The sequence below is a fragment of the Microcebus murinus genome, chromosome 8 (assembly GCF_040939455.1).
Source record: "Microcebus murinus isolate Inina chromosome 8, M.murinus_Inina_mat1.0, whole genome shotgun sequence".
Taxonomy (NCBI): Eukaryota; Metazoa; Chordata; class Mammalia; order Primates; family Cheirogaleidae; genus Microcebus; species Microcebus murinus.
In genome coordinates this window covers 30,360,579-30,370,870 of record NC_134111.1, presented here as the reverse complement: position 1 = coordinate 30,370,870, position 10,292 = coordinate 30,360,579, and the positions used below count along the sequence as shown (strand labels likewise).

General features: G+C 33.0%; 1 protein-coding gene across 4 annotated transcripts in view; it reads right to left on the bottom strand.

Moving 5' to 3' along the window:
- MBD5 (methyl-CpG binding domain protein 5) overlaps nucleotides 1–10,292 on the bottom strand; it is a 399,974-nt gene that overhangs the window by 77,833 nt on the left and 311,849 nt on the right. The window lies entirely within an intron of this gene.

Here is a 10,292-nt window from a genome sequence, read left to right as displayed (position 1 = left end):
TGATATTTAGTGTTCTGTCTTTTGGGATTATGGCCTAAAAGACATATATATGTGGCATACATATGCTGCCCCAGAGTTTTTGTTTGTACAATTTGATTCATATATATAACATTGGATCCAAATTTTACAAAGACCAGTTATAAACTTAAAAAATAAAAACATATACTCATAAGTAATCTGAATATCTGCATAAAATTTCCTAGGAAAGCTTTAGTCAGCAGTCCATAAAAATATCAACTAGCAGCACAGTTCAGTTTTTGTTTTATGATCTCTAATGTGTCACAATTTTGTATAACACATTTGGTTGAGTGTGCATGTTATTTTTATTACAGTTTTAAAATACTGAATATATTTAAAAAGTTTAAATGTTGTGTCCAACATTCAGAAAACCTTGAAGAACCTCCTGTGAACTGGATGTTCTTTCTGGTCCTTCCATTTCTATCATTTCTACATAAGCCAGAAAAGCAAGAAAGAATTTACAAAGATGACTTCAATTTTTTCAAATCAATCTTGTATGTGTTTACTGAGATTAGACACTCATGAGACAGGGAAGAGCCTGATCAGACAGAAGTGGAGAACTTGTGTTAGGGAGTATCAAGAAATATAGCTTTAAAAAAACATGTCAATCTTCCTAGTACAGAGTAACTCCCTATGCACATAGGCTAAAAATAGCTTTAGTATCACAGATCCATGACACCTCTAACATAAGCATAAGCGTCGCTGGTCTACAGATATCTTAACTTATAAATGTAATTTCATTCCTATGTAGTTATTTTCTGATAATGACATCTGTCAAATGTAGAATAACTTTCCAGTGATTTTGCCTTTATTTACTTGAAGAACATTCTGATTTGAAGAGAGAAAATTCTCTTAATGGATCTCCATTTAAATAAATCACTGAATTAATTAAAGCTGCATTTCCTTTTGAGAAAAGATGAAATGTTTACCTCTGCTCTTACCAGTTGTATGGTTTTCTATATCAGTTGTGCTGTTTCCAAAGCTGAGCCAATATATTTGTTGGTCTAATTTAGAAATTTAATAAAATATTTTGTAAACTGACAAAATATGATTATAAAAAGTGAAAGACTGTTTCCATGAAAATTAAAATTGAAAGCAAAGTTTTAACACAGCCTCTTAAAAAATAAGGTTGAATGAGATGACAGAGAAGAGAATCCTGGGGGGAAGAACCCTAAAAATCTTGAATAATTCTGTATTCAGATAACTTTGCAAGTGTCTTTGGTTGATTTGATATTATATTATTGATGTAATAAGACAAACTAATCAGTAAACTCATAAAAGGCTTTGATTTAAAAAAGCCATTGACTGAATATACAAAGTTAAAAGAAAATGTTTAATTATAAGTTTATTTTTATGATTCTCTGCTTTAACAAATCTTCTCAATCAATAAACTGACTATAGGTTCAGATGTGTTGGGTTAAGAGGACTCTTTTTTTTTTTTTTTTGAGACAGAGTCTCACTTTGTTGTCCAGGCTAGAGTGAGTGCCGTGGCGTCAGCCTAGCTCACAGCAACCTCAAACTCCTGGGCTTGAGTGATCCTTCTGCCTCAGCCTCCCGAGTAGCTGGGACTACAGGCATGCGCCACCATGCCCGGCTAATTTTTTTTATATATATATCAGTTGGCCAATTAATTTCTTTCTATTTATAGTAGAGACGGGGTCTCGCTCTTGCTCAGGCTGGTTTCGAACTCCTGACCTTGAGCAATCCGCCCGCCTCGGCCTCCCAAGAGCTAGGATTACAGGCGTGAGCCACAGCGCCCGGCCAAGAGGACTCTTCTTGATGTTACAAAAGTAATATTTGTTTGCGACTGAAGAGTCTGGATTTCATGTTGAAATGATGAAATTGTTTAGGGTCTAGGGCTTATTTTTATTTTATTTTTATATTATTTTGAAAAACACTGATAAATGATTAATTATTAAATGGAAAATATACTAGTGAGGCATTAAAACTATGAAAATAGATATGACAATATCCTAAAAATAATTAAAATTTTAAGATGACAGAATTACAATGGAGAAATTGACAAACCCACAGTTAAGAAACATTTCTCAGAAACTGATAAATCAAATAGGCAATAAATTAATAAAGATATACAAGATCTGAACTATACAACTAACATGTTCAATGTACTGGAAATACACAGGGAACTACATAAATCTATAAGAATTATAAATATATATTTTTAAAGAGCAACATATAAGATTAGAAGAATTAGCACAGTATGTTGGTTAAGAACATGAATTCTGGATCCAGACTACTGGGACTAAAATGCAAGCTCTGCTACTTGATGAGTGAATTTAGGGCCAGCTACTTCTCTGTCCCTCAGTTTCCTTATCTGCAAAATGAAGGTAATAATAGTACCTACCAGAAAATGTCCAGAAATTGAATAAATGAACATTTGTGAAGTGCTTAGTTCCTAGTACTAACTAAGCCCACTTAATAGTAAGCACTAAATACATTATTGGTAAGTAAATACAAATAGTTGGCCAAAAAAGAAATCTCAATGATTCTAAATAACTGAAGTCACACAGAATATATCATCTGATCAAATTCCCATAAAAATAGAATGCCATAAGAAAATGAAATCTCCAAATAACCAGATGTTTGAAAATTTAAAAAATAGTTCTTCATATACAGGCATTATTGAGAGCCAATTTGAAGTCAGAGATCATGAATTTGTGGCAGAATCCAAAGTGTGAGCCTTATCTAGCAGAACGTAATTTATCAGACATGAGAGCAATATGGGTACAGTTTGATCTCTGGCTTACTGAGTATAGGCAAGGAAAAAGCAAAAACAAAACATCATTAAATGTTTGCAATTTAGTATCAAAGCATTTTAAAAGATGGGCATAAAGACATACACAGAGGGGGCAGACAGGAAGACTAATAAAGAAACTGTGGCAAAGTGTTAACAATTGCCAAATTTGTGTTGAATTCTTTGCACTATTGCAGCTTCTCTGTAAATAAAGTTCTTAAAATATAAGAAAAACACCAGAGTTTTGGAGTTAGGTGGGCAAAAGACAAGGGCAATCACGTTTGAGAAATGGCAACTGTGTTTTAAAGAATAAAAAACAGAATCACTCTGAGCTATAATAAAGTTAAAGGATGGGCAGTATGAGTATGAGGGGAAGAAGGACAGGAACTCTGGATTTAGAAGAGGCAGGAAAAGTAGTCTGATATGAAGGAGATAAAATATTGGGGAAACAAACATAAACCCAGGAAAAGCATAATTAAAAATTGATTGAATGGTCATATAAATAAAGAGGAAAGAAAAATAATACTATTTTAGGTCCTAAAAGGTTTAATGTCATAATGGGCTATTCTATTTTTCCATCACTTCCCTACCTCCTCCAGCCTTACATAGAAGTTGGAATAACTCAAGCTTTATATATACATACATATATGTGTGTGTGTGTGTGTCTATAGAAATTGGGAAAAATAATTCAAGTCCACCTTGGATAAACAGAGAAGGATAGAATTTGGGTTGGGGATGGATAGGGAAGGATAAACCTTTTGAATAAGTTGATAAGGAATGGATCCCTCCACAGGTGTTTATATGGAATTGGAAAAGATAAATAACTCATATAAGGTATACTTAAGAGAAATAAAAAGATAAAACTGTCAGTACTTAAAGTCAATATGATTATTTACCTAGAAAACCCAATTGAAAAATTATTAGAACTGATGAGAACAATAACTAGAGAGTGGCTGGATATAATACTAATATAGAAAAACAAGGGGAAATTGCCCTATCCAATAGTAAAATATATTTTAAAAGTTGTAGTACTGCTTCAGGAATAAGCAAATAGTGTAATAGAGTGGCCACAAACTCATATATACGCATTTAGTTCATGATAGAGGTGACATTTTAAATCAGTGGAAAATGGATAGCTAATTAAATAAATGATATTGGAGTAACTGGGTATTCACTTGAAAAAAAAATGAGTTACTTCCACAACTCATGAAATTCACAAAAATGCATTCCAGATGATTCATGACTTAAAAAACACACTAAAATATAAATGTATTAAGAAAATATAAAAGAATATGTTTATTTGTAGCATATTTATGAAGATCTTCTGAAAGAGACATAAAAAGCAAGCATCATAAATGGAAAAGATTGGTGAATTTAACATATAAATCTAAAACTTCTGTTTGGCCAAATAGCCACAAAAAACACTTAAAATTCAATTTATAGCCTGGGGAAAATATTTGCAACATTTATAAAAGTCAAAATATTAATATTTGAAACATATAAAGAATACCTACAAACCAAAAAGAAAAAGATTACAAAGCCCCAAAGAAAAATCGACAGTAAATATGGACAAACTGAGAATAGAAAATGCAGAAAGACCAGTAAGCATAAGAAATAATGCTCAATCTTAATAGCAATCCTAAAATGCAAAATCAAGTAATAAGTATTCGTTTTTACTCATAAGATTGGTAAACATTTTTAAAAGATTTCTAATATCAAGTTTTGTGAAAGGTGTGGGAAAATAACTACTGTAAAAGGACAGTAGTTATAAACTACTGTAAAGGACAACTACTGTAAAAGGACATAAACTACTGTAAAAGGACAAATATATTCTTTTGGGAAGTTAATTTATCACTATATGAATTTAAAACGTGCACATCCTTTGAAACAATTTCTCTCTTCACCATGTCTGAAGAAATAATCAAATATATGCACAAAGAGTTATGTAAAATGATATTCATGGTTACACTGATCATTAGAGAGTAAAATACAAAAGAACCTAATCCCTACTAATTAGGGAATGAATACGTAAACTATAAAACATTCATACTATGGAGAGAAAACGACGCTTAAAAGAAGTAGTTCTACAGTAATATGGAAAACTTTCCAAGACATACTGTCAAGTGGAAAAAAATGAGTTGAAGAACATGTTGAGTGTAAAAACATTTAAGTGACATTTAAATATCACACATAAGACTGTAGTATTTTAGTATCTATATATGGTGAAATTGGGTTCGTCTTCACATAAAATACTATCAATTTCCAACCTTTTCCTCATTGGGTGGCCTTAGTAAAAGTATTCTTTGTATCTGAATCTTCAGACATTACAATTACATGTAGTTCAAAAAAATTATACTGTGCATCTACTGTATGTCTAGGTGCTCTAAAAGAAATAATACGTGGTATGTTCCCTCAAAACCTGTGGAATAACTTTTGGAAACCACTTCAGAGCTACACTTAGGTGGTACAAAGCAATCACAATACTTAGAAAGAACAAAATTATATTTATTCTAGACAATATACAAAAGTTGAATACAGTCTTCTCCTGGTATCCATGGGGGACTGGTTCTAGGACCTCCCAAGGATACCAAAATCTGTGGTTGCTCAAGTCCCTGATATAAAATGGTGTGGTATTTGTACATCATCCTGTATACTTTAAATCACTTCTAGATTACTTATAATACCTAATACAATGTAAATGCTATGTGAGTAGTTATTATACTGCATTGTTTAGGGAATAATAAAGAAAAAAGTCTGTATATGTTTAGTACATATGTAATTTTTTCCCCCAAGTATTTTTGATCCAGGCTTGTTTGAATCTGTGGATATGGAGCCTATGGATACAGAGGGTCAAATATATTTACTTTTTTATTTTCAAATTTTATTATTATTATTTTTTTAGAGACAGGGTCTTGCTTTGTTGCCAGGCTAGGGTGTAGTGCCTCTATCATAGCTCACTATAACCTAAACTCACTATAACTCACTATAGCTCACTATAACCTAAACTCCTGGACTCAAGCCATTCTCCTGCCTTAACCTCCCAAAGTACCTGGGACGGACTACAGGTGTATGCCATGATGCCTGGCTAATTTCTGTAGAGATGGGGTATCGTTATGTTGCTCAGGCTGGTCTCAAACTCCTGGCCTCAAACAATCCTCCTGCCTCGGCCTCCCAAAGATTACATGAGACATGGGATTACAGACATGAGCTACTGTGGCTGGCCTATATTTACTTTTTAAGCACAAGTTTTAACACATAACATTAAAGTGTATGAAGTCAAATTACTCAAATTAAATACTGTTTTTCCATGTTCATTAGCAGGAATTTTGACATTTCATAGCAAAAAAGGCTAGAACACTAAATAGAAGCTTTTAAAAAAGCATTTGACTTTGTTTCTTTATGTTTATTATGTAAATGTCCTTAGAATTCTTCAGTTTATAATTCAAAGTTTTTTTTGATTACTTAAAATGCTCAAAAAAATATTTTGCACCAGTACAGAATGAAAACATGACTTCAACCTTGATAATAACATAGAACATATCAATGTGTCTTGTTTGAGTTTCAAAAATACTTAGCATGGCAGAAACTCTTGGGATCTGGAATGACTTACAGGTTAAAACACTAAAGTTGGCTTCAGGAGTCTTTAGGAACATTAAAAGATAAAATGATGCAAGCAATTTTATCTCTGGGCAAATCAATCTAAAGTTAATGAAGAAATTTCCATGGCAACCTGATACAGAAGGAAAGGTGCAGAATAAAAAGATAAAGATTTCTTTATTTCTAACTATAGGTACCATTTAAAAATTTGGGTCTTTACTGAAGCTTTTTGTTTTTAAACATCAATGGGGATATTTTAAAATTTTTATTATTACAGTTCTCAAGATGAATACTGATGAATCAGACTAACCAATCAGCTGATAAACCAGTCTCTAATGATCTACACAGTCTTTGAAATAGGTTACGTAACGTTTGGCAGCATATATATAGCTCGTGGCTAAGCAGTATTACTAGCTATTGATTCATTATTTTTGTCAGAAAAATATACAAAATAGAATCAGAAAATAGATGTTGATGTATAAGACATCTATTAAACACAGTGGGCAACTGCAAAATGTAACTATGCATTTTTATACTAAAAACAAAAGGGAAAATGAAAGGGATTTACTACATTTCTAAGAAAATAATCCTGAAACCCTCAATAAACTAAATTTAGATTATCAGGTTATTTCTTACTACTAATAAACAAATAAATCCAAAGATGTGTTTGCAATGATAATTCTAATTTTTTAAATATGTACATTTCAACAGACAACAGCAGTGGAAATCTGTATCTTTTAAGCATGAACACTTCAACAGACAATATTGTTTTTGGGAAAAAAACCCTAGGATATTGTAATATAAATGCTGTGATTTACAAGTATTATGTGACTAATGCTTAAAAATGAACAGAAAAAAATCCCATGCTATTTCATATTTTCAACCATGGTTTTCTTATACATCAGGCATTATCAAACATCTTACTATCACATAAATTTTATTTTTCTAAGAAAATTCCTTGCAGCTTCAACCTACTTCAGGGATCAGAGAGCCACTGGGAAATTTCACATTATCAAATCTTCACTAATCTTACAAAATACAAAAGGAAGATTTGTCGTAAACAATTAAAAATGAAATTGTATTTAGTAAAAATGCATGACATGAGACAATAATATTCATGTTAATCTTTTTCATCTTATTCAGCAAGTTACAAGAGTAACTGGGTCACACTGAATCAGTAATTCAGATAATGAGGATTCTACAACACTGATAAGTCCTTTTTCCCTTACTGGACTTTTTAATACTTCAGTATTAAAGAAAATCTTCATTGAAAGTCAATTTTATTCTGTTTCTGGATACTCTAAAAAAAAAAAAAAAAAAAAAAAAAAGAAAGTCAATTTTAATCTAAGTTTTATGATTTTATTTCTAATACGTTTGTCCATTCATCCATTCAAAAACATATAAACTAGGTATAAACTCAAATAAAATCATGTAAATCTTTCATTAGGGCCTACTACATATCAGATCTAGTGCTAGGCACTGGGGATAGTGTAAGGAAGAACGGAGATCTGGATCCTGCTCTCCTGAAGCTTGCATTGCAGTGATGGATAAAGATCAAAACCAGCAAACAAATATACACAAATAAAATAACTGCAGGTCATGTTAAGTGCCATGAAATAAATAAATATGGGCCTAAGAAAGAATATGGGTGAGGAACTCCATTAGGTGGATGGGAAGTCCTTTCTGAGGAGGTGACATTTAAGCAAGACCTGAAGAATGAGAAACAAGCTGGCCATAAGAAGAGATCAGGGGAAGAGTAGTCAAGGTAAAGGAAATAGTATGTGAAAAACCACAGACCTGGACAAAGTTGGGTGTGTTATAGAAACTGAAGGAAGAGTTCAGTGTAACGGAGGGTAACGGGGAAGCAGGAGTGGTATGAGATAAGGTTGGAGGAATAGGCAGGGAGAGAATCATGGAGAGCCTTATTAGCCACAATCGTGTTTCGATTTTTATTTTAATTGCAATGAGATGCCATCAAAAGAATATAAGCAGAGGAGTGACAAAACTTTATTTGCACTTTAGAAAGGTATCTCTTGTTGCTGTGTTGAGAATGGACTGAGAGAAGCAAGCTGCTAGAAGTCCTTATGATAAAAGCCGGCAACCTGACAAAATTTTGTTCACAGCTGTCTCTTCAAACTGCTTCTTTGTGCTTCTTTATTCTCTGACCAATAATAATATGCATAATTGGAATAATGGGACATGTTTTCTTGGAGTTTGTAAGAGCCTGAGATGTGTATGCTGGAGTGGTCACACAATTATTTTACACATTGGAAAATCATATTTCAAAGTATTCAAAGTCAGATAAAAGTACATAGCCAGCACCTATTATATGGAAGACAAATTACGTTTTCAAGTTATTTTTTTTTTTTTCAAAAAGGACACTTTGAATATACAACAAGCCTAAACCTAAAGAGGAAGATACCAGAGGAATATGTGTATAGCCTCAAATGGTTGCACAGGGAGATTTCTAAGTGTCTCGAGTATAAAGAAGCCAAGTTTCAAAAGTAAAAGGCGAGGCACATAACCTAAGATTCAGCCATTTAGGCCTTATGTGTTTTCCTACAACTCTTGCCTTCATGGATGACTTTCTAGTCATGTTGTCCTTCTTTCTGTTCCTTACACATGTAAAACTTATTACTGACTTTGGGCTTTTGCAGTTGCTGTTTCCTTTTTCTTGAATGCTCTCCCAGCTCGTTCCATGGCTTTTCTTGTTTATTACTTCATAACTCATGGGGTATAGGATAGAATATTCAAAAGTGTCTTATTCAGTGGTGGGGAAAAAGTAGACTTATACTGAACATTGTTCTGGTACTCATTACTAACATTTCAGCTCAAACATCACCCCACAATGCATGTTATTTTCTTCATACCACATATTTCTAACTAATATAATTTTGTTTATGTGTTTATCTTTCTCTCATCATTAGAATATAATCAAGAGATCAACAATTTTTCTCTGTCCTTTCCATGGCATTATTTTCAGTGCTTAGCATAACATGTAGAATATTACATGCCCTCAAAAATATTTATTGAATAGAAGGAAGTAAGAAAGGTAGAAAAAAAGGGAGAGGAAATGGAAAGATAAGTGAGGACAATATTATAAAGTTTATGAAGTCCAGAATGAATTGAGGCTTTAGAAAAATCCTCAAGATATAAAAGAAGCCTTTAAAATTATGATTGGAACAACAAGAAAAGTAAAGGAAAGACTTTTACTTGGATGAACACTGTAATAGCAACATGAAAATAAAAAACAATTAAATTTCAATTTTGGTTCCATATTCTTTATCAAAGAGAATAAACCTCATGTCAAAATGATCAAATAAATTTGATTCAAAATAAATAATGAGGACTTTGGCTTCTAGTCAAGATGGAGAAATATGAGTCAGATTTGCTCTCTTGCCTGAGACAACCCTCCCAACAGGCAAAATACATGAAACAATGGTTTTTAAGACACTGGACAGCAGTCACCGAAGAAGAGAAATCCCTCAGAAAGAGGAAACAAGTGAAACGAATCCTAGAACTTCCATAGCTTATTGTCTTGAGAGGTTTCCCAGGCTGTATGCTGAGAGGGTGAGCCTAGTACAAGCTCAGCAGACACTCTAAGTAGAGGAAATATATCTGAGGAGTTGGGGAGACCAAGGCAGTATGAGCTTGCAGGACAGGACACTGCAGAAGAGAGATCCACACAAACAGAGAAATGCATCTAGAGAAGAAAGGCACCTAGAGAAGGTTCCTTTTGAGTATGCAGCAGGTTACTGATCAGTGCATACATGTGAGGAGACTAACTGAATCTGAGGAAAGAATCACCTGAAAGAACAGAGGGAACAGAGCTTGGTATTCACACAGGGCTGGGAACTAAAATACTTTATAACTCATGGGTATAGGGTAGAATACACAGAAATGTCTTGCTCAGTAGTGGAGA